General features: G+C 37.6%; 1 protein-coding gene across 3 annotated transcripts in view; it reads right to left on the bottom strand.

Moving 5' to 3' along the window:
• Window positions 1-26086, bottom strand: part of LOC120373759 (activating transcription factor 7 interacting protein) — a 180480-nt gene that overhangs the window by 153589 nt on the left and 805 nt on the right. The gene's annotated exons all lie outside the window — the stretch shown is intronic.

Below are 26086 nucleotides of genomic sequence, written 5' to 3' on the forward strand. Positions count from 1 at the left end.
AGTGTCCTACCCCTCTTTTAATCTTGCTAAAATCTTGGTCCCAATGAATTCTACAGTATAATTATGTGTGAAAAAAGTATTTCCTCTGAATTTGCTGCTTTCAATTATGCACCATCTTCTTTTGGCAGAAACTTGTAGAACACTACTGTGTCAGAAGACCCAGTAACAGAAATGGAGGCTCTGAAGACAAACGTTAGGACAGCTAAACCAGAAATGACATGCCAAACAAGCTAAACCTGTCTCATCTCAGTTTGTTCTGGATCATTTTTGGGATGATACTTAGCAAAAGAGGTAGAAGAACAAAGATGTACAAAAATTCTTGGCTCAAATCCCAGAGAATTGTATCCATGAAGGAGTCAGGATCTCAGATAACTTCAGACCAGAACTGAAAGAACATCATGTTGCCTCTTGTGGCAAAAAGGTCTAATTGAGGAGTCACCTGACCACCTGAAGATGGAAGCAGTGACCTTAAACCATTCACATGGAATACTGTATTTCAAATCAGATCATCAGCTAAGACTTTGTTCTTGTTGGGGAGATGAACCTCCAAAGAAATGATTTGATGCAGGATGCATGATTCAAAAAAATTGAACATTGCTCGATAAAGTAGCAGAGAATGAGCTTGTCCTTGTCAGCTTTTACAAAATTCATGGCATAGGTGTTTTTATCAGAACTTGCACAGATCTACTCGATTTGAAAGAGGAAAGCATGGAAAGTCAGACACAAATTGCCCACAATCTTAGATCACTTATATAAAGCCTTGTCACCTTACAATTCCTAAAGGACTTGAATTGCATAATGATCAAGGAAAGCTTGTGTCACAATTACAGCCAATAGCTGAAAAGTACAGACACTTTTGCAGATATTCTGGGGTATTGCCCAAGCAACAGAGCCTCCAGGATTTTCTAAGGCACAGTCACAACTAAGGAGGCTTTTGACTAGTTTTGCCTAGTATATAATTTTTAAACCAACTTTTTTGGAATCTTATCATGAATGTGTTAAATCTTAATATATACGACAAGTCATGAATCTGTGAATTCCTACAGAAGCAATTTACCTCTGAATTTACTAAAAACTGTCTTTTGGTAAGTAAGCGGGTAGAGATTTGAAGTCTGGAACAGGCCCCATGAATTTTCCACCATCTGAGTAGCTTTCTTGTGGTTTACTCTCAGATGAAGAGAATGAAATAGGGTACACTCTGACTAAACAATCAACTTGATTTCTTGTCCAGACTGGTCCTACAAGCCTGCTATCCAGGCAAGTGTCCATGTGGACACCTTGATAACTAACTTATGTTAACACCACTGCCAAATATTTAGCGAACAAACTTGGAGCTTTTTGGAGACCAAAAGAGTGGGTGGTAAAGCTGTCACCAGCTAGATATATATGCCACATGTGGAAGAGGGGTTTGGGCAGCAGGTGCCTCTGTTATGTGCATTTGATCTCAAGGTATTGGACGACTCCTATTCCTAAGATCAGATCTCGATGTGTCTTTCTTTTTCCTTTGGAGTTTTAGAGTGGAATTAAGATGGAGTTAATATTGGTGTATTGACTACACTAAGGCTCCAAGGCACTAACTCAAATCTTCAGCATGTTGGTACTGTAGATTCAGAGGCTGAATATATTTCAGTGACTACAATGCCTATGCAGAGTAAATATTTTCTGGATCAGCTCAGGAGTCCATAGCTCTCATGACAATCATAGGACTGCCCAAAGTGGCTTCTGGCCTACTCACATAACTGGTCACACTCTGGATTTAGTATCCTGAATGGATTGGAGGTAAGCAAAGTCAGGATGCCCTTCTAACAGGAGTGAAAGACCTATTCTAACGGGACATCATTGGACACCAGAAGAACATGAGAATTTACAGATGGTTCTGAGGAATAACATTATTCAGCTGATAGTAAAATCTTAAGTGTCAATAATATGCTCCAACAGTTTGTTGTCTTTCCCCTGAATATGGTGATGCCTAAACATCCTCACAAGTAAGCACTGTTTACAGATGACCTGTAACAAGTAATACAAGAGAGCAAATGGCTAGAGTTCTATTAATGGAAGTCTTGAGCTGACTTTAATCAAATACACCATATAGAATTTGTATAGTCATTTGCTGCGGCTGTTTGGGAGACCAAGTTTCTTCTTCTCCATCATAATGTTAATTCACCATAGCATTTGCTAACTCTCTCACAGCTAACCCACTGGCAGTTTGGTGAATCTGTGCTGCCTCCAGTTCAGATTTTTTCAAAGAATTTTCATGTTACTTTGCAGATATAAAATGCTCAGATTTTTAACAGAATTGTCTGCCTCCATGTAGAAAAGGAATAATGTTAATTCTTGTCAGAATTAAGTACATTACTTATTTATAGATTCACAGAGTTTAAGGCTAAAACAGACCATTAGATCATCTAGACCAATAGTTCTCAACCTATTGTGAGCCGCATATGCAGTTCTCTATGTGTTATGTGTGCCGCATCCATACAATATCTATACAACCTGAATGGCCCTGAGGATGGCACATGAGCCACAGCTGTGTGCTGATTGTGCCACTGATCTAGACTGAACTCCTGAACAACACAGACCACTGAATTTCACCCAGTTAGTCATTTATTGAGCCCAATAACTTGTTTGACATAAACATACATTCCAGAAAGACATCCAGTCTTGATGTCTTCAAACCAAGAGCCACAGAATCCACTACTTCCCCTGGCACTTTGTTCCAATGGTTAATCACTCTCATTGTCGAATTTATGTCTTATTTCTAAACAGAACTGGTCTGGCTTCAGCTTCCAGCCATTGGTTCTTGTTATACCTTTCCGTGATGTATTAAGAGACTCCTCTCACACCCTGGTATTTTCTGCTTGGGAAGGCACTTATACACTAACCAAGTCACATCTCAATCTTCTTGTTGATAAAAGGGTTCAATCTGTAAGGCATTTTCTCTAACCTTGAATCATTTTTGTAGCTCTTTTCTGCACCCTCTCCAATTTTTCCAACATCCTTTTTAAAATGTGGACTCCAAAACAGTATTACAGCATCAGTCTCGCCCATGCTATAGTCAGAGGTAAAAAATAATAATAATAATAAAAAATATCACTTCTCTAGTCCTCTATTTATACATTCAAGGATCTCATTAGCCTTTTTTGCCACAGCATCACAGTGGAAGCTCATGCTGAATTATCTGTCCAATATGAATCCCAAATCCTTTCCAAAGTCATTGCTTTCTAGGATACAGTGCCCCACTCCATATGTATAACTCTGCATGTCAGTACAGCCAAATTCAATCTGTATGACTGCCTTGTCCTCCTCATTGTTTATCACTCCGTTATTCTTTGTGTCATCTGCAAATTTTAATCAGCAGTGATTTGATTTTTTTACATTTACTTCCAGATCATTGATGAAAATGTTGAACAGACATGCCTTAAAACCAATCCCTGACACTAGAAACACACCCATTCAATTATAATTTCATACTAGCTACTATTTTTTCAGATCTCTTACTCCACTTAATGTGTGAAGTATTTATATGGTATAGTACTAATTTTTTAAATCAGAATGTCATGCAGTACTAAGTCAAACACCTCACACAAGTCTATTACATCTAGGCAGTGACCTATATCAACCAAATTTGTAATTTTAAAGAACACAATCAGGTTTGTTTGACAAGACCTATTTTCCACAAAACTATGTTGACTAACATTAATTATATTGCTATCCTTCAATTCTTTATCTACCGAATCCAGTACCAGCTTCTCCATTATTTTGCCTGGCACTGATGTCAGGTTAACTGGCTTACAGTTACTATGTCACCATGCTTGCCCTTTTTGAATATTGCCACAACACACTTCCAGAATTCTTCCAGAATTTCTCCAGTATTCAAAGATGTACTGAAAGCTATCAGTGGGCCAAAGATCTCCTCAGCCAATTCTCAAGGACTCTTGAGTGCAAGTTCCTCAGGCCTTTAAAAATCTCTAGTAGATGCTGTTTAACATCCTCAGTTACTAACGGACTGCAAGGCACTTCAACATATGTGATATGAATACCCCACTCAGTTTCTGTCCAAATACAGAACAGAAATATTTATTGAACACTTCTGAACTTTCTGCATCATTTACTATCTTCATTTAGTAACAGGTCTAAACCATTGCTAGGATTTCTTTTGTTCCTAATATACTTAGCCCTGCCAGCCATGAATTTCTCCCTGATATCTAACTTCCCTTATCAATTTTCTACACTTCATAACTTTTAATTCATATATACTTTCCTTCCTGCCCCCACATCCATTTGTTATATAGTGCTTTACTATTTCTAAATTGCTGCCTTCACTTTACCAATGAACCAGGAAGTGATATTAGCCAAAGTTGTGCTCTTTTCTCAACTGTGGCTTTTTGTTCAACTAAAAAACTTAAGAACTCCCAATGTTGAGATTATGGAGTCATTCTACTATTTTAATACATTTTTAACCTGACACACAAGTACAAACTGAGAAGTTTTTGAAATAACAGAAGGCAAGCAAACCTATGGTCCATAATACAATCTTTTCTTTTTAGTAAGAAAAACTGTTGCAGATTTTGGTGCTGAAGTATATAAAATACAATCTGGAGTTAGTCCAAAATGTTGATGTTCAAAATCTTCTTCCTTCCCCTGTGCCCCCAGGAGTATATTTCATTATTCATCTTTCCCCACTTTCAAGTTCTCAGTTTTATTATTTTTTTATTTATTTTCCCCTCCTTGTTGTTATCCAGTTCTAATGCACCCTTCTAGCATGACTGTATCTTCTTTCCTGGTCTCTACTAACACCATACTTCAGAACAGTCCTGTCATATCTAGTCACTGCCCTCCAGTTTTCTTCATTCTACTCCATCCTATTACTTGTGAAATGCAGCTCGCAGCCTTCCCCCAATTCCCCTCCAATTTCATTCAATTTAATTAAGCTCCCCCGGACTTTCTTTCTTAGTCCTGATCAGCTCCCTTGACCAATTCCATTCTTCCCGGTCTCTTTTTCAATTGCTGGTCTATTCCTTTAAGCAGTCCCTGCCCTTGTTTTCTTTGGCCCTGTTCACATCCCTTAGTCTCCTCAATGCCTTCTCAGCTCTTTTCCCTAGCCCGGTTCACGTTCCTTGGTCATACACCCTACCTTCCCTATCTCTGGCACAGCTTGAAACCTTCTTCAGCACTACTGTCTCATCAGGCAAGAGGCAACATGAGCATATTCACATGCAGAACTGGCACACATCTGCCAAACACAGTTCTTACATACACAGTAAAGAGATGCTAAGAGTTCTACAGGTGCATCCATACATAGTATAAATTGCAATTAACAATATTTCTGACTGTTAAAACTGTTTGATGTATAGTAGCTAGTTTCTTTTGTCAATATCACTGATGGGGAGAAAGATAGAAAGCAAACATCTTATTATAGGTTGTTTACTTTGCCTATTTACAAATACACATACAGTGCTTTCATTTGGGACAAACTCATGCGTACATGACATTCACCGATGACAGTTTGGAGTACAATATTTTAAACATCAGTTTTGCCAGAACCTATACAAGAGAATTTAAACCAGAAGCAGCTTCTTTTTAAACGTAGGATGGTGCAATTATATCTCATGACACCCAGCAAATTAAATCTGCTAGTGATGTTTTTTAAGTTTCTGAAACCTACTCCCTATAAAGAGGAGAAAGTTTGCAACAATGTCATGCCTCCACATGCATCAGTTGGTGTCACTGTAGAGAGAAAGCAAAGTGCTAGCAAAATAATATTATATATACACACATACACACACACACACACACACACTTGAAGCACATACAAAGGAGTAAAAGTGGCATCTGTGTGTTTTCTGGGATATCTGGGATATTTTAAAGCCTTCAGTTCAACTCCCCAATGAAAGCATTTTATGGTAACTACAAACTACTCTCCTTGCAGCAAGAATAAGCCAAACACAAAAAATTATATTAAAATAAAACAAGCTTGACTTCCAGACTCTCAAAAAAACATGTTACATGTAATTCTCAAAACTATGCTTAGTGTCCCTGGCATTTTGCCAAAAAAAAAATAAAAATAAACAACAGAACATAAGTGGAAAAGGGAAGCTGGCAGGCCTCTGAAAGATCAGGGCAAAGAAGAAGCTGCTTCTCTTACCTGGAGAACGCTTGACATGTGTGAAATGAACTTCCTCCTCTATATAAGCCACAGGCATTTAGCTCATTTGCATAAATATCAAAGCTACAAGTAGACTTCCAGGTCGGCCATCTTGAGAATAAAATCTTGTTTCATTTACACACAAGCAGGAATACTGTAGGTTAGCCAGCGCGTGGGCTACTGCACTACCTTTCAGTTAGTGATCCATGTCTGTTCAGTAAAGTGTGCTCATATCCCCCACTTAGTCACGTGAATACATCAAGAGATGGTATCACTAAACAAGCACACTACAGCCTCAAAATGAATGTTGCAACTGAAAGTGTCTAGAATCAGAACTCTTTGTACTGCTTTCTGTGCTGCCAACTATTAGCACTGCAGCAACTATGTGCAGTGAAGTACCTCCCACATACTACACAGTAGTACCAACAGGCATACATTTATGAGAGCACAAGGCAGCACATTAAAAAAGCAGCAAGCTAAAACTCCTCAATATTTCCACACATTCAAAGCCTACATACATTTAGGTGCCTTTTCTATACCTTTTCAGATCCATCAACTCTGTTCTTTCAGTCCAGAAATTAGAATGTCTACATTCCAGGCAACAGAAAGTCCATGACAGATGTTATTTGCTGCCAACGCTGAGCCAGACTGCAGTTACAGCTAGCTGGCACCAGTAAAAATTTACATAAAGGGGGCCTCATTTCATGACTAAACTGCAGCAGGATATTGCTGAGTAAAGCCTTCCTTTTTTCCCTGTCAGACAACTACTGGTTCTAGAATGTACAGTCTAGTTATTTGTTTACCAGTTGTCCAGATCCAAGTCCCAACAATAAGATTAACAATTAGCTTAATAGAACTGTGATAAAAAAGACTTTTGTAGGCAATGTTTTAATGAATCCATTTTTTAATTTATTCCTATGAAGGAGAGCTCAGAACTAATATTCCATAGTTCAATTTTCTTTTAGTAAGTATGTAGTTGTAATCCAAATATTTGAAATAAATGGATTTACTCAAGCTGTGTATTACTACTGCTGGTCTTTTAAACCCCTCAGCTCCTATTCCCAATACCTCAGAGCCTCCGAAAAGTAACTGATCAGCCACCAGTTTCACAGTACAACCAATACAATTTTCATCTGCTGTTGACAAGTAACCAGTCTGGCCAGTTGGTTTAATTTAGATGGCCCCTCCCCACATTTACTTCTCCTTCATCAGGCAGATATAACTGTGGGCTCTCGCTTTTCCAGTTTTTCAAACAAAACAGCTACCGGTAGATATAGAAAATCGGTATTTCACCATCTCTCAAACTCCAAATGATTAATTCAATACAATTTCTCCCTCCTTCCAATCAAAGCCCAGGAGTATTAATAATTCAATTATATGTTTCTTAAGAACACTTCTATTTAGTTGCTGTACCTTCTGAACACACAAAAAAGTCATGTTTTGCTTTCATAAATGGTGTCTGGGAAAAGGATGAATCAGATCTTCATGCCCTCCTGTCTCATTTGATGCGAGCCTCCTTAAATAAGAAGACTTACTGTCACATCCAATTTTAGGGCTTACAGCAGCGAAAAATGAAAAGCTAAAAACCCACAGTAATCTTAACAGACTTCATATTTAGCAAGAGTGTGTTATTGCAATGTGGCACCAGTTAGTGGCACATCTGTGGGAAAAGAAACACAAATGAGCAAACAGGAGTGCTGCCCATCGGTTCCAGTCAGGCTCACTCCAGGGCAGGAAAGTCTGCTTTGTTCCACTTATCTCCCTTTGTTCTCTCCAGTTTCTTATTTCTTTTTTATGTCCCTAGGTTACAGCCGCTACAGAAATGCAAAATTTGTTTTATAGTCTCTTTCCACTGTAAGAGTATTTTGCTTTAGGTTTGGTTCTAGGTAGTTAGTTCAGCATTATACAAGTTTTTTATTCCTCACATCAACACAATGTAGTTTAACTATCTGAGAACTTCTATTAATCCAAGTTAGTCTATTTTGGTGCTTAGAGATTGCACCCTTCACTGTGGTATCAGAGCCTGCAGTGATGTATAAGACAAGAAATTTTCTCTGTCCAGGAGGAATGCCAGACTAAATCACTCCCATTAACCAATAAACCACGCAAGAGACCTGGTAATAGCTTGCCTTGACCGCTGAGAAAATCCTGGAATTCATATTCTATTTCAGCCAAAATCTGTATTTATTAGCACTTCCAAATGTTGTATGGTATACTTCTTTCAGTGGTTCTTCTGTCATTTGCCAAGCAAAACAGAAGATATACAGCCTCCTTGTGATTCATATTCCTGTTAGATAAAGGACATCAAATGCTGCTAAAAATATAAACTTGCATTTCCCACATACAGAAAATTTACACTACAACCAGATGTACAGACAGTAACATCCTAGTAAGGTTCCCAGCACAAAAAACAGCTATTAAGAAACAAGGCCACCAGTGTTTTCTAGCTGGTTTGTATTAAGAATCTTAGCTCCATTCCTCTAATGAAATTCAGTGCCAGAGATTGCAGACAGCTCAAAAGATCCATCTGTTGTGTTAAAAAAGGCACCACCCTGATTCCAGAACATTCGGAACAAAGTCAAGGGCACTCCCTTGGTTTTCAGTTGTTTTCTACTCCTTGCTGCATCCAGTTAAGTGCTCAACTAGTTGTGATTAAGTAGGTTTTCAGATACACAGTGTGGTTAAGGAAAGCAGAAACAGCTGGTTGAGTATTCAGAAACATACCAACTAAGTTTTAAAGGCATTATGAACGGCTTTCCATGAAAAGGGTAAAACTGAAACAGCTAGAGGGCTTGTTAAATCCCACATCGCTGCAGCAACATCTGTGTTTCTCATACAAAGCAAAGTAATCAATATTGAAAAGAGCTAAACTAAACTAGGCAGTTTTTGTAGTTGCTTCCAAAATTTAGTTTTGTATGAGACAAGTACAACTTAGAGTGCATGTACTGTAAGTTAAAAAGTAGATTATTCGCTCATAAATCCCCCAGGGATTCTATTAGTAAAAAAGCCGAAATATTTTTCCTCCTCGCCTCCCCATTTAGGGCATACTGCTTCGCACACGCACCTGAAAAGCTTTTATTACACTTGCATTTTTAATGCAGGTTAAACTTGGAACACTCCCCCTAAAACACACACACTTTCCTAATCTAAAACCAGGATGACCTAAAAACCAGCAGATATATTGTGTTCAAAAAATGAAGGGTAGGTTTTGTTAAAAACAATAAATAACTTCTTTAGCCTTACCAGCAGAAAATGTAAGCTGGAGAGACAGGATACCCATGAAAAGCAAATGCTGCTATCGTGTGTACATTCAGAAGAAAGATGCAGGACATTCTGCTAAGGAAGAATAGCTTGCTTATTAAGAAAATAATTAGAAATAATTTACTTTGGGTTTGTGTCAAAATTTTAGTTTAAACATTTATTGAGTAATTATGTCTTGATAAAAAAAGAAACCACAAACATCTAAAAATAGACCCTGACACAGGTAGGTCAATTCTAGTAGCTTAAATTTTGTTTTAAAAAGCTCAGAGGAAAAATTGTTTCACTGGTATTCTAAAAATCAGACTATCACTTAACTTCCTCTTTACAGCACCAAATAGCAATTATTCACACATCACATGGCCAAAAGACTGGCATTTCCCCATACTTCCTCTCTCTGGTTTTAGAAAGGCAAAGAAAACTACTGATCTCTACAATGTGGAAACGATCTATAAAAACATATACTTATTTGGTCCTGTGTGGTTTATTTCGCATCATAGGGCTGTACCTTCAGAAGGAAGGTAGCAATAGCCAGCTTCCTCCTGTAGGAGAGGTGAAAGTCAGCTATTATTGGATAAAGCGCTGCTAGCCTGTGACTCAGAGTCATAATTAATATTGTGCTCCCTCACCTTGTGCTTAAAGAGCAATTCTCAGTTTTACTGTGCTCCCCCAGCACCTTTACAGAAGCATCTTTGTACATTTGGACCTTCATCCTTTATTAAATGTATACTAGAAAAGTGTAAAAAGGTCTAATCCTAGTAATAAAGATGATGCAGAAAAACTAACACTTGACAAACTCATAACTCTCTTTAAGACATGGAACTCATGAGAAATCTTAATAAATTTTCATCAATTATAAATTCTAATGGGCCCATTTAAACTTTGAAATCACATCATAATAAGATTAAATATTCAAATTTCAAAACAGTTCTGTGTGCTTTGCAACCAGTTGTTGCTACTCGTTGAAGTACCCAGGAAGTGAGCAGCCTGAAAGTGAGCGATTTATGTGCATTAGGGACTGCAGCATTAAGAGTCCATTCCAGTTCAGTTTGAATCCAGCCTGAGATTATTTACTTCCAAAACATCTACTGAAAATAAGAAGATGCAGCTGTGGCAACTGAAACAATTCTGGGCTTTCAGAGGAAAATAAAAAACAAACAAGACATGTTAACACAGTTCCAAGTGAGAGTAAGGTTTAGAAATGAATGAATCCAAATATCAGCATAAAGTTTCCATGTAAATGCAGATTATAATTTTTTTCTGTTAGTAAAATTCTTTGAAAAGCAACTTCAGAAATCTAAATGAGGATAAGTTCTTTGCCAATGATTGTTTGGCACTCTTCCCAGAAATTCATATTTATTACTAGCAAGAGCGCAGTCTCAGGAGTCTATCTTCCAGATTTACTTTGTGTCAGCACCAAAGTCAATCCTCTAGAACGCCATAAGGCTCAAATGGAAAAAATGATGCAACACCAGACATGCAAGAACGATCAGCAGAGACTAACAAAGCCCCACTGATAACCTCCTATTTAAAATGTATAGCAATCATTCAGTTAAAAACATTGGTATTAACCGGTTAGAAACTCTTATATCTTTAACTCTACCATTAGTGATTCATGTAAAACTATAAACACAACTAGTTCTAAAAAGAACCAAAAGAAAGCACTTTCACCCCAATTAAGTATTTAACTGCTTTATCCCCATGAATATGAACCAATTATTTTTGCTTCCTTCCCTTTACTAAAAAAAACATTGTTAATGAAAAGGTAGTTGTGAGGCCACTAGCCAGCAGTATTAACATCTAACAACTCAAATGCTCAGGACCCTGAAAATGAGGATATTTGCATTCTATATGTAACAGCAGTTCAAGCTATAACAAACATTTTAAACATTCCAAAAACCACTTTTAAAAAAGAACCCACAAAAACCATCTGTCTAAGGCTTCCTGATGAGCAAGTCATTTCCTGCAGCGCTTGGAAGAAAGATATTGCTTCTAAAATAGCCTCGCAGGAGGGCGAAGCAAACCAAAACAAAGCAATGTCTAAACACCAAGAAAGAAGGGAGAACAGGACAGAAGGAGGAGGAAGGAAGGATAGCTTAAATGGTTAAGGCAAAGAATGGGAAGCCAAGAGATTTCCTGTGTGGCCCTGGACAAGTTCTCTGTGCCTCGTCTTCATCTGTAAAATGGGTATAATTTACCCGCACCACAGGGAAGTTGTGAGGCTAAATTAAGCTCTTTGAAGGGGCATCAAAATCCTCATATGAAGTGCACTTACACTGTGCCTACTATTATTATGAACAACAGGAAGAGACAGAGAGAGAGAGTGCGCGCAAGCACGCAGAATCACCCACCTCAGTATATCTGTAGAAAGGCGCTACTATACTCATCCATTGTCTGCACTCACAATGGAACATAGCACAGCAAGGGTTAACATCAATCAAAACAGAACAGGTACAGCAGACTTGATAATTAAATCAGAATTATCTGAGAATTTTACCAAATAAAAACCTTCAGAACTCCTCCCCTTCCTGTCTGCACTAGCTGGCAGCTGCTAGAGAGATTTTTGTACCTAAAAATCATAATCTCCTCCAGTTATTGCAAAATAGAGTATTATTTCAATTTAAAGATATGCCAAGAGATGGGAGAAAATTTTCTCCCTTTGATTTGGACAATATCGGGCATTAACATTTGGATTAATCAGTAATGCAATCACACTGCTTTAAAAGCACAGAAACCTCAGGAGAGACTTTTTAAAAAGATTCTGCTGGGCCAAAATGACTGATCTGCACATTTTGAAGAAAGCCAAAAATGCACCTGTGTGAAGGATGGGAAAGAAAGAATCCCACTGGCTTACGGCAAGACAGAAGGTAACTAAATACTAAATTTGATGAATATACCAAAAAAAAATCATATTTTTGGGGAAATAAATGGAGTGATGGAAAAATTCAGACATTTATGAGTAAGAATTCTGGAAAGAATCCCAAAGCATTTAATACCCTAACTATTCTGGCTAGTCAACCAATAAATACCACTGAAAACAACTGAAACAGTCAAGGCCAATGAATAAAACTAAGGCAGTATTAATTAATAAACACCACCACCACCACACTACCAGGAATATTAACTGTGTCAGTTCCATTTCCTGAATATAGGAAACAATCTCCCCATATGATAGGCCTTTATTTCTCTGAAAGGTTCCCCCCCACACACACACTATGATCAATGCATGCATTTAATTACCAAAAGATTTATTCAACACAAGTAACCATATTGCATTTGCTGCTTTTACATATTGCATTCAAATTCTCATATTTTATTAAAAAAAACTTTTATCTACCTTTATCATAAACACATAATAAAGATGCACACCTAGTTTTTAGGAGACCCACCCGCTGCACTATTCTGAACCTATTCTCATTAACCCGAAAAGAGCCATTAGAAATCAGTATGTATAAGCAAGCATTTATAGATTTTTTTTTAAACCACACAGGGCATATTTCATTTATTAGTTATAGGATGTGTGCTGGCAGACAAAATTAAATTTATAGACAAAAAAGTCCCTTCCCAGGATTTTAATATTTTTAAAAAGACTTCGCAAAAAAAATAAATTAATGTAGTATCAGCTTCAGATTAGGAAGTTGTTTGATGTCTGTCCTGATCAATTTTCCTTTTTTGGAGGGTGGGTGGAAGAGAGGTCCTGATGTGCTGCTTGAGGATGTCAAGAGGCTATTCCTATTACCAAATGCTTTTTATTAAAAAAAAAAAAAAAACGCATGGTGAATTTAAGATAGCTAGGGTCAGTACTTGCCAGTGCTAGAAAATTTAAGGGGAGGAAGAAGATGCTGCCTGTGTAGTGGAAAAATGCCTTTTTAAAAACAATAGAAAAAGTAGTGCTCTACTTGTGCGTACGTATAGCCACTTATCCCTTACCTCCTGCTCCAGGGCACTTAGGCTATGGCTACACTTAAACTTCAAAGCGCTGCCGCGGCAGCGCTGGCCGCGGCAGCGCTTTGAAGCGCTAAGTGTAGTCAAAGCGCCAGCGCTGGGAGAAAACTCTCCCAGCGCTGTCCGTACTCCAGCTCCCTGTGGGGAATAACGGACAGCGCTGGGAGCGCGGCTCCCAGCGCTGGGGCTTTGATTACACTGGCGCTTTGTAGCGCCGCAATTTGCAGCGCTGCAGAGGGTGTGTTTTCACACCCTGCTGCAGCGCTGCAAATTTGTAAGTGTAGCCAAGCCCTTAGATTCATTAAATAGTCTATATCTAGTCAAACAGACAAGAAAATGCTAGGCCATGTGAAACGATTAACCCTTCTAAATTCAGAGTTGAATGAAAATATACCAAACAAAAAAAGGAATGTATATCTTTAACTTTCATTTCCAGTATTGTTCTTGTGGTTTCATACTGTAGTTACTGTCTCAGAATTACAAATAGTTACTACCAAAAAAATACTCACTGTTTAAAAACACGCTGCTAGCCGCGTATTATGCAGACATTTTAAGTTTTGAATGTCTTGCGTCTTTCAGGAAAAGAAAAAAAAAAAAAACACATATTGGAAATAATATGGTTACTGAATGCACTGCTGACCTAATATCCTGATTTCACAAAATTTCCATAGGAGTTATTTTTATTTGGGTTTTTTATACATATTTGCTACATAATTTTTTAAGTTCACCAGGGAAGGCCAGCAAAAGTGTGGGAGATTTGGCCTGGCAACAAACTCAGCTGAAATGAGACAACTCAGGGTGTTGGTAAACAATCAGTTTAATACATCTGCAGTGATATGACCTTTGACCTCACCAATCCCACCGCCACAATGCTTGTGAAGTACTATTTATATTTAACCTAACTCGAAGTATGCATTGATTTCCTGATCAAAGAAAATAAGCGGGGGAAGGAAAAAAAAAACACCTACACAAAACACAGAATTAGTTCCCCCCAAAACATCAAAGTCATAAATATATCTTGAAATGGTTTCTCAGAAAAGCAGAACTGTTTCTTACCTCTAAATCTGAAGCATGTGACTCTGGCAGACTTGCTCATTTGCATACAGTCAGACTAAACTGCTGCAAAGAAGAATACTTCGTCAGCCATTTTGAGACTACTGTCTCAGTTGAACTGAAAATGTGTTTAAAATGGCTGCACTCAAGGTAAGCCACACAGTGACCACTCAGCAGTAGATAAAACATTTATGTAGCAAAGCACCTCCCTCTTTACCACATGGCAAGAAATAGTACAGGCACAAGGGGGGAAAATGGTTAATGCACATGCTGCAAAACAACTGCAGCTTCTCAGAGTACAAGTGATATAAAGAAGAAAACGTGAGGCATGAAGACAGTCTTGTTATGTCTGTGAACCAGTCTGTGGCTCAGGATATATATTACGTACTCCAAATCCTTCCTGATTCCAGACAGCTCTAAGTCCATGCCACATATTTAAAGCTACAAAAATAGAGCCAAATCATCCACAGAGCTGACAGACATTAGGGAATACTCTTCAAAAAGAGCCTCGTTTCAGTCCTTAAAAAAAAAAAAAAAAAAAAGGAATGGAAATCTGCTCCAGGCCGTTATAGCTTTTATGCCATATTATCACCACAACATTACAGAAATATTTGGGGAAACTAGCTACACGGTACAGCAGTTACCACATTTGAAACCGGAAGTTCATTCTGTAAACCAAAAATTTAACCAGAAGAGCACTTTTCAAAAACTCCACATATCAGGCACCTAAAAATCTTTGCAAGAAATTAAGTACCAAACTAATATATAAAACCAGGATATTTTTTGTGGTGTCAAAAATAGGATATAAAAGGTGTAACACCTTTCCAGGTGGCATGATTTGCAGGAAGGATTCCAATAGGCTTCCCTCCATATGAAGCTGTTCTTGAGGGGGGACAAACTATAAAGTATTTCAACGGAACTAGAATTAAAGGAGAACCTATAACATGTTAAAGGCCACTTACAAATCACAATAACTTGGCCTACCAGCCAGTAAAGTCTCAGTTCCTACAAGAGTTCCTCCCTAATAACGTCACTCCATTATGCAGACACCTGCAACAACAGCCATACAAATAGTATGGCCATTATTAGCAGTTTTCATTATGGGGTTTCATCCTGAGGAAAAGAAAAAAAAAAAAACATTTTTTCTATCATCCACCACAAATAATGCATGCTGGGATTCTTTTTGGAAGATCATGAAGCTCATTATCTCTTTTGCAAACCTTTCTGAAATGAGACCATGTATGACACATTCTGGATGTTTCTGCTGCCCGTGATAGCTGGTGACTTCAGAATTAGTTAATCATTCCAGCAACAGATGCCTGCTGTGCTCATCAGCACCAAAATTAGTATTTGGTACTGACTCAGAATGTTGAGCTAGGCTATATTGTTAAAACAAGAGAAAAAGGAAAATGCACAGTGGCATGGCTTGCAATGCAATAAAAATATACATACATATATGAATAACTGAGTCAACCTAGTTCAGTTAGCAGCTTTGATTAGATTGCACACAATTAGAGGATAACTACAAATATGTTTGTAACTCTGTGCCTAGCAGAAAACAAGAATCCTGGAAAACAAACTTGTTCAAACAGGAGAGACTGAATTAATTCCATGCAAATACTCAAACCTTCTCCCCACTAACAGTCACCTGCAATTCTAACCGACATTACAGTAGTTTGTAAACAGAAAACAATCAGCATTTTGATTGATGGCTACACTGATATGAATAGGCAAAGTGTCAACATTTATTATGAACCTTCTCTTTACAGACACAGAGAGAAAAGTTTTGGACCCCAACATTAGGATTTTATTTTATTCAGATTACACACACCCTTTAAGTATGCACTTCTGCTTTGAAACACAATCTGAAATAGGGTTCCATGTTTATTGTGTTCTCAAAGATTTCAAGATGAAATGTGCTCTTTATAATTTGTATATCTTTTCTGAACATAAACCTTACAAGTTCAACTTTGGATCTGGGAGTCAAGCTAGGTTGCTTCCATCTCACTCAGTCACCAGCATTAAAGGTTCCAAATCATGACATTTCACCTAAGTAATACCAAGGTCTTTAAATTATGCCCACTCAATGAAATCTGTGAAACCTTAATGGGTTCAATAGGTTTGAACAGGTGTAACTGTTTGGCTCTGTAATTACAACTCAAGAAATAATTCTCAAGAAGAAATATAATCCATCTCACTTTGTTAGCACAGCAGAACTAATACAGCTAACACGATTAAAATATTATACAAATATACAAAGGCCCTGATTCAAAGAACATGCATAACGTTAATCATGTCTAGCCACAGTAAAGTCAAATTGCCTATTCATGTACTTAAAGTTATGTACATGATTAGACCAGAAATCAGCAAGATATTTAAGGCACAGAACTCAATAAATCCAGCTAAACACACACAGGCCATGTCATTAAGAAAATGAGTAGTATTTCAAAGCATGTTAACTTAGGCCTGGTCTACACTAAGGGGGGGGGGGGGGTCGAACTAAGGTACGCGACTTCAGCTACGCGAATAGCGAAGCTGAAGTCGAACTACCTTAGTTCGAATTTCCTACCTGTCCAGACGCCGCAGGATCGAACTCCACGGCTCCCACGTCGACTCCGGAACTCCACCACCACGAACGGCGGTGGCGGAGTCGACGGGAGCGCATTCAGAGTTCGAACTATCGCGTTTAGATTAGACGTGATAGTTCGAACTCCGAGAAGTCGAACTCTCCGCGTCGACCCGGCAGGTAAGTATGGACCTACCCTTAGCTAACACTTTGTAAGGGACCGGGGCAAGGGTGGTCTGGGTTAGCAGTCACAGCTGGGCTGAGGTCTGCCCATCAAGTACAGTAGTCACCAGGCAGGAGTTGAAGGAATTGCAAGAGTCAGTTTCCACAAGGAAGAGTCAAGGTCAGAGACTGGAGATCAAAGGCAGTACCAGGCTAGGATCGAGAGGCAGTAGTCGGAGTCAAAGTTAGGCTAGAGTCGGAGACTGGAGACCATGAGATCAAGCAAAGTCTGGCACTGCAGCAGGCCAAAGTCTATGTGGCTGCCCAGACACCTTCCCGGGGAAAACCCTTAAGTTAAAAAGATGTTTGGCCAATCAAGAGGACCACAGGGTACTGTCACTCTGGGTTTCTTGGGCGGTACTTCCTGAGGTGCCTGCTATCTATAGTGCTCCCTGGCTGTGCCTCTGTATGGCCTTCCAGTGGCATTGTGGGAATACAGCTGTCCCAGGCTCTCCAGACCTGGGTTCCAATTCCTGGATCCTTACACACTCTTTTAAACATGGCTTTGTCCAGAGTATGTGCAAAAAATAGTGATTAAAAATGGTAATTAAGACATGCACGTTAACTGACTTTAAACATCACTCCTTTTCCGAGTGTGGCCGTGGTCAAAGTGAGAAAATTTCATTTTCATATTCTCAGAAATAAACCTATATTAAGATGGAGTTACTGTTGAGAGTCCTTATCAGGAGTTAAGGGTAAAGAAGAATACAGAAATGTTGTAATTTTCCCAAAACTCAAGCATTACAAACCCAGGAAATTCAGAGAGTTAAAAGTTAGTTAAGGCACCCAAATAACCTTAACTCTGTCCGGTAGTGACCCAAGCAATAATCATATGATTATTACAGTATTTTAGCATTTGTGGTCACAGATTAGATTAAACTGATTTTTAAAGATGGATTTTCTCCCTCCACCCCATGAACAGTAAACATGAAACTCAAGGTGAATGCGATTATGTGATATTTCTAATGATTTGAAGATACGTAGTATAAGCCTTATGCCATTTTTAAAATGTTAACTTTAAGGGGCAGATGGCTCTGCTCTGTCTGATTTATGCGATTCTGGAGCAGCAAAACATAGCCACAGAATATTGGCCAGTTAAATTGGGTTAACGGTTGTTTTGCGTCACCAGAGCAGTTCAAAGCAGCCAAAGTGCAGACCCTAGTTTCTCCTTCCTGTACCCCAAATTCTCCTACACACCCACATCCCTCTAGCTCAGGGGTTTCCAAAAACTTGGTTCGCGGCTTATTCAAGGGAAAGCCCCTGGCGGGCCACAAGACGCTTTTGTTTACCTGAGTGTCTGCAGGTATGGCCGCTGCCCACAGCTCCCACTGGCCAGGAACGGTGAACCGCAGCCACTAGGAGCTGCGAGCGGCCATACCTGTGGACGCTCAGGTAAACAAAGAATCTTGCGGCCCGCCAGGGGCTTACCCTGAACAAGCCACAAACCAAGTTTGGGAACCTCTGCTCTAGTTCTCCCCTTCCTCTTGCCCTCCCCCTTGATTAGGATATTAATTCATAATACGAACACTGACACAAATATAAAAAGATACCCAGTTATTTAGTTTCAAAATTAGTTGTCGCACACTTGCCTTCTTTTAAAAATGTGAATCTCTGAAAGATTTTTGACTCTGCTATGCATCTGGAAAATCAGACTTAGGAATTCCTATAGGCTCAGTCTATCAAATAAGAATACATTTTTAATACAGGTGTACAAAAGCCATCCAATCTATTAAATCTAAGTAAAAAATAACATGCCTAAATTCTCACATCATAAGATGAGAATTTACAGGCAACACACAATGGGAAAACTAATGCAAAATAATCCAAGATGAAAATGGCTCTCTTAAGCCTACAAAAATCAGAGTCTGATCTGTGTTCGCATCCTATTATATCACCCTGATGCACCTAAGCATTGCAGATCACACAATTCTAACTGGGAACAAGGAAGGTAGTTTGTTTTTTTGATATGGTAAGAATGCATACGTATTGCAATACTTAATCCGTTAATATCTGTGAAGGATAAGTGGAGGCACTATTATTATTCAACTGTGCTTCAATACTTAATTAAAATAGCTAAAGATGCAATTTCAGCTTTAACCAACTTTTCTGTGTATGGTCTCAAACTGAATATACATGTTTGTGTAAGTATACACATTTTATAAAAATTCTAGATTGCTGTAGCATAAAATGGCTCCTTGCAGTGTTGTGTAATGGAGAACAGCACAAAATGGCCACCCTACTGACAAAATGACTGAGCTTTGCATTATACAGTCTACTTGAACAGTCAACTGAAACAGTCCAGAATGACTACAGTTGTAAAATCTGTACTTCATTTAATAAAAATGAAGTATCAATTTATTCAAATCCTTTTCTCAAAATGCATCTAAAAAGGAAACATGGTTTCTGCTTTTTCAAATCCCAGTCCACTTACAGCAGGTTAGCTATGTTCAGTTCTCAGTGTTAACAAAAGATAATTATATCAAATTGACCTGAGTACAAAAAAAACACATTCAGAAGGAATGTACTCATATTTAGCCAACTAATTTATTAAACTCTCATATGACCTTATATATTTGTGCCTGGAAGACACAATAGTCGATGTAACTCATTGGCACCTTTCTATTAATTTACAGAATGTATGACTCAAAATAAAACATTTCACAGCTGGACAGGACACTGGTATATATTTTTTAAGACCTACCTCATTAAACATAAATTAATGTAAAGGAGAATTACACTAATATGAACCAAGGAAATAGTTTCTGGATTTTTCCACAATTACATATTTAACACCTAATATTCGTGTTTAATACTAATAAATACATGTGGTCCAGACAGAAAATCAAAGTAATCAGTATTTTAAAAAAACTGAGTCAACGGCTTTCAAATACATAATTACAATTTTAAAAACAACTCACTCAAAACAAAAACAAACAAAAAAAATCAGCACTTCAGTGGTGCTAAACAAGTGACAAAGCAAGAGTGCGTGCGCTAGAATCAAGCATCTTTTTAAAAAGTTACATTCTCTAGTACAGTAGAAAAGTTTTCAAATAGGATATCAATTGTATTCATCACACACTAGTTTTGCACTTTATCTTTCAATGGCTAGAAGCAAATACTCTGGATATTTAGAAAACAAAATACTTACAGTAGTTTTACTAATTACTAGCATCCTGTTCATTAACACACATATGATTATCTTATGTGATACTTTTTGAACTTAATGATATGCTTGTACATATTATGAATTAAGGAGACTAAAACAGTGCATTGCTGAAGTTCCTCTTAATTTCTGTTTAGGATGCTACAACCATACTACACTAAAAAAGAGCCAAGATGGACTGTACATTTTTTGGTGAGGAGGGGACTTTGTAACATACTAGAGATGTTCATGAGTTTATGTTTTGAAGTACAAATATTGGTGTTAGGATTTTGAGGCCCTCTCAGTAATATTACAGTCACACTTGCACTCTAGAAAGCTAGTGAATTGCCTCTGTCATGCTTTTTGGTCCAGTTCTATTTTTGTCATTTAAAAATCAAATGTTTATGCATTCTCTGCAACACATCTTTATATCAGTGCATCATTTCATGATCAGTTTATGAGGACTGAGGTTGAACCATTTCTAGAGAATATAAAACAATGTTCCAATGCTTCCAGAAAATAAGAGATTTTATTTAAGGCCAAACTTAAATTTCCCCGCTTCCATTGTCAGAAAAGAAAAACTAAGACATTTGCAGACATTCAAACACGGTCACATCAAGGCTTGCAAGAAAGTTCAATATATCAGGATCATAGCACAACGTAAAGTTTATCAAGTAGACACATGGAGTTGGCTGTGCACAAACAGTAGTTCTTTGTAATTGAAAAAAGAACCAAGGCCCACATTTCGCAATGGTCTCCATGTGGGTTAACTACCATGCCTTGATAATCACAGGAAAGTTTAACTACCAAAAATTTCAGTCATGAAGTGTCATGTCAGCCAATTCAAATCTGAACAGTTATTTAAAAAGATAAAACACTCCATTAGTTGCCCAACAAGGACTACATGCAAACTTCAGGCACTTAACTACCACATGTTTCTCTTTAATGGTGCCAAGGAAAACTATGAGCTACAAGGGGATTTAAATACGCTCTCAGGCAAGGTGGCTTTCACAAAGCAGAAGTGTTTTGGACCATTGCTTTGGAAGATATACTCCTGCTACAGAGTGGACACCATTTCTTACACTCAGATTGTAAACTTTCTGGGGTAGGGATAGCCTTTTGGTTGCCTGTTTGTACAGTGCCTAGCACAGCGTCCAAGACTGAAGATGTATCAGAGGGGTAGCCGTGTTAGTCTGGTTCTGTAAAAGCAGCAAAGAATCCTGTGGCACCTTATAGACTAACAGACGTTTTGCAGCATGAGCTTTCGTGGGTGAATACCCACTTCTTTGGATGCAAGTCGGCTTGCATCCGAAGAAGTGGGTATTCACCCACGAAAGCTCATGCTGCAAAACGTCTGTTAGTCTATAAGGTGCCACAGGATTCTTTGCTGCTTTTACAAGACTGAAGATGGATGACTGGGCAACAAAATGGCAGATGAAATTCAGTGCTGACAAATGCAAAGTATTGCACATTTCAAAACATAATCCCAACTATACATACAAAACGTGTTCTAAATTAGCGGTTAGCATTCAAGAAAGAGACCCTGGAGTCATGGAAAGTTCTCTGAAAACATCCAGTCAATGTGCTACGGCAGTCAAAAAAGCTAACAATGTTAGCAACGGGATAGATAACAAGACAGAAACTATAATGCCTCTATCAAAATCCATGGTATGCCACATCTTGAATACTGTGTGCAGATCTAGCCCCTCTATCTCTAAAAAGACATATTGGAAAAAAGGTACAGAGAAGAGCAACAAAAATGATTGGGGTACAGAACAGCTCCCGTATGAGGCGAGATTAAAAAGACTGACTTTTCAGCTTGGAAAAGAGATAAATAAGGGGAGATATGATAGAGCTCTATAAAATCTCCACTTGTGGGGAAAAGGAGTAAGAAAATATTATTTACTTTTTCACGTAACACAAGAAATAGGGGTCACCCAATGAAATTAATATGCAGCAGGTTTAAAACAAACAAAAGGAAAAATGTCTTCACACAACACGCAATCAATCTATAGAACAGGGGATGCTGTGAAGGTCAAAACTATAACAGGGTTCAAAAAAGAACTAGATAAGTTCATGCAGGATAGGTCCATCAACGGCTGTTAGCTAGGATAGGCAGGGAGACAACACCATGCTCTGAGTGTCCCCCAGCCTCTGCTTGAAAGAAGCTGAGGGTGGATCACTTGATGATTGCCTGTTCTGTTCATTCCCTCTGAAGCACCTGGCATTGACCACTGTCAGAACACAGCATACTGGGCTAGATGGCTATACTGGGGTCAAATCAATGGTCCTTTTGTATGAAGCTCATATATATAAAATTTCACTTGTGCTAAATACCTAATGTACTATCAATTGCTGTGTAAATTGAGAAAAGCTGGTAGGCAGCCTCACAAGAGGATGCCAAGTTCAAAGAGGCATGGAAAATCCGTTGTCACACACAGAGCCATAATTATATATACTTGGATATTTATAACACATTCATCTTCTACAGACTACAAATAAAAAAGACTAAGGTAAAAAACTTTCCTCATCAATGCACTACAACCCCCTCTGACATAGGAGGTGGCAGCTGTTTAACAAGCACATACAAACTTTATTACCAGCAAAGTTTTTCAAAATGTTAGATCCAACAATACCTTTTACAAATATTCTCCCCTGGCCACTTTCACCAATTTTTTTTTTAATGGAAAAAACCTGTTTTTTCCAAATCTCACAGCTCATTTTCTCTTTTTAGATTTTTAGGGAAGTTGTAATATTGAATTTGTGACATCATAGTAACTTCAACAACAAAATGATTTTATAAACACAAGACTGGAGGACAAAACAGAATTATTAGGTGGGTGATAAATGGAGAAATCTTATTAAAACCACAAACTATTTTCAATAATAGTGAATTATTGGCATGGTACTTTTTTGTACACATATTCCTTATTAAGTTTCATAGTGTAAATATCCTTAAGACTTTTGTCATAGCAGTTCCTATTGATTAGTAAGCACAGTAGTAAACCTAATTACTAACTTTTCATATAGAAAAACTGGCCTTGGGAAATGGTTAAGTATACTTTTTAAAAAATTAAAAAAAAAAAAAACAGGTTTAGCATGTTGTATAACAACTGCTCTCTCTATTTTAGATTAGCCTATACTTCTCTGTAACAGAGGAAAAAACATTTTAAAGAAAAGATACCACATTGAAAAGACTATTCAGTTTTTTTAAATCTTTTTTCTCAAATACAATTATTAATAACAAAATAATTTTCAGTTTGTTTTGTTTTACATGTTTAAATTACAGAAGCTTTGATGAACTAAGAAATAAATTCCCCTCCCACTTTTTTTTTTTTTAATAAAGTTTCTTCAACAATTTTCAATCCTAAAAATGAAAACAGCCAGCCTGAATACTTGGCTAGTAGCATCATCCCATACCAAGTGGGAAACAGACATTTCAGTGTGAGTGAGTGCTTCCAAGCTTTTGGTGGCTGGAAACATTACAAAGAGGGCCTTCCAACAGGGAAATTAACACACTGCAGTTGATGTTTAACATCCAAGTATGTGAAATGGACACAACTTAATAGTAGAAGGAACTGGCAAACACTGAAGATTAAATGTGGCAGCCACAAATGATTGGATATGTGCAAGTCTATAGGACTAATATTTCAATGAAAACCATTTAAATGGTTCAGATATGAGAAATTAAGAGGTCCAAATAGCATAACTTCTGATGAGGTTTTCCCCCACAGCAGTGGTTTTCAACCTGTTGTCTGCTGATCCCTGTGAGTCCACAGATTATGTCTAAGGGGTCCACAAAAGGCTGTTGTTCCCATAAAACAATGGTTGTCAACCTGTGGTCTGCGAAATGAAAAAAGTTTGAAAGCCAATGTCCTTTATAATTCAAGAGACCCACGTTAAATTAGTGTTCACAGCAACACATGAAACAGTTCAAAATACTACAATAGGGACTTCTTCAGTATCTCTAGCTAGTCCCCTTTAAACAACATATTTGTTACACTGTTTAAAGCAAATGAGTTTCTATTAAAGCGGTAATTCTTCTTTGCAAAAAACACAGATAAGCACAATTTGGTCTGAGCTTCAGGGTCTCCCAACTTTATAAAACAAAACAAAACTGACTTATTTGTAATGACTGTACACACACACAAAATGATGTTTCCGTATACAGTATTAATATTAGTGTGTGTCTATGACAAACTAGTTGCAATTCCAAAGGAGTAACATCTGATACCATTTTTCCTGATCCATGAGTACATAAAAAAAAGATTTGATATTTACAACACGTATAAGAATCATAAGGTTTTCAAATGTAAAAAATATTGCCATGACCAGCAAGATTTAAAAAAAAAAAGAATTGTGAAACTTAAATAACTGTATAAAGCACTATCCAAATGTCAACAAACAAATCCTTACAACGTCCTTGTAAACTATTATCATTCCCATCTGTAAAATGGGTAAACTGACAGAAGTTACATTACGTACCCAAGATCACACAGCAAGTAGCAGAACTGAATTTAGAACTAGAGAATTCCTGATCCTCAATCTGATGCTTTTTTTATATACGCATAATACCATATACTAGAAATTCTTGGATTAGATAAAGTAATGCTTATTGTTTACATTCTGATCAATTTTATATTTAAATTTATTTATTTAGCTGGCGCTATATCTTACTGAGACCAGCGAAATTTAAGCAAGTATTATTAACTACATTCTCCAACCATCCCTGGCAGAATCTAAATATCTATCAAGTATTAACTTCTGTGGAAGTTTTATTTGAAACAGTTAGGTTATTTTACATATGATACCAAAGATGTATTTGAATTTATGGAATAATTCAAAATATGTTGTCAACAAAGGGAAGTTGTACTGTACTACTGTTGTATGCAGTAATTCAGTTGAAAGTACATAGTTCATAAAAATGCTATGCTTACTTACATTTACTTGAGGATATTGACCAATTATATATTTACTTTTAATGTATTGTCTGATTACTGACAATTATAGACAGACTTAATTATGATGTCTAGACACACAAGCGTTGTTTGTCTGGGGCTGCATGAAGGTAGCAATTTTAAGCTTGACAGCCTCTCCCCCACCATTGTAGTGTGCAATGTTTATGTTCCCCTCCTCCATTTTAACCTACATCTTTACACTTGAAGAATGTTTTCAAACAAGTCACATGAGCAGTACAATAGGATGAAAATTATGCAATACCAGAGCCAATGGCAATATCTTTACTAGAATATCTGACAGGCACTAAAAAAGTAATCGGGAAGAAATATACCAACTAGGAGAAATAAAGAATGAAGACAACTGCAATACTTTTAACATGCTTGCCATGTCTCAACTAAATGTACCAAGTACAAAATTACATCATATTTTTGGACATGAGTTAAAAAGATTAATTCTAAAACTTGGAACCCTGTGCTTTATGTATGAAGGCTATGGCTCAATTTTACTGCCCAGCAGTTTGTTCTGTGTCACATTTGTTCTACGTGGGCCTCACTGAAACTTGAGGCAGAGATTCTGTTCTTTGTTCAGTTCACCTAAACTACTGTACAATAGCTATGGTGCAACTTAAATAATCCATAGCTATGCCAACTTTCCCATTTCAATGTGGAAATGCCCTCATTTTTATTAAGTTAACCTCTGCTACAAAAATATTTTCAAAAGCCATATTTGTGGTAACACGTATTAAGGAGTTTAACAATAGGAATGATTTTCTCCTGGACACTTCACAGATCAGTAA

This window comes from Mauremys reevesii, linkage group 1 (genome assembly GCF_016161935.1).
Source record: "Mauremys reevesii isolate NIE-2019 linkage group 1, ASM1616193v1, whole genome shotgun sequence".
In the NCBI taxonomy this organism is placed as follows: Eukaryota; Metazoa; Chordata; order Testudines; family Geoemydidae; genus Mauremys; species Mauremys reevesii.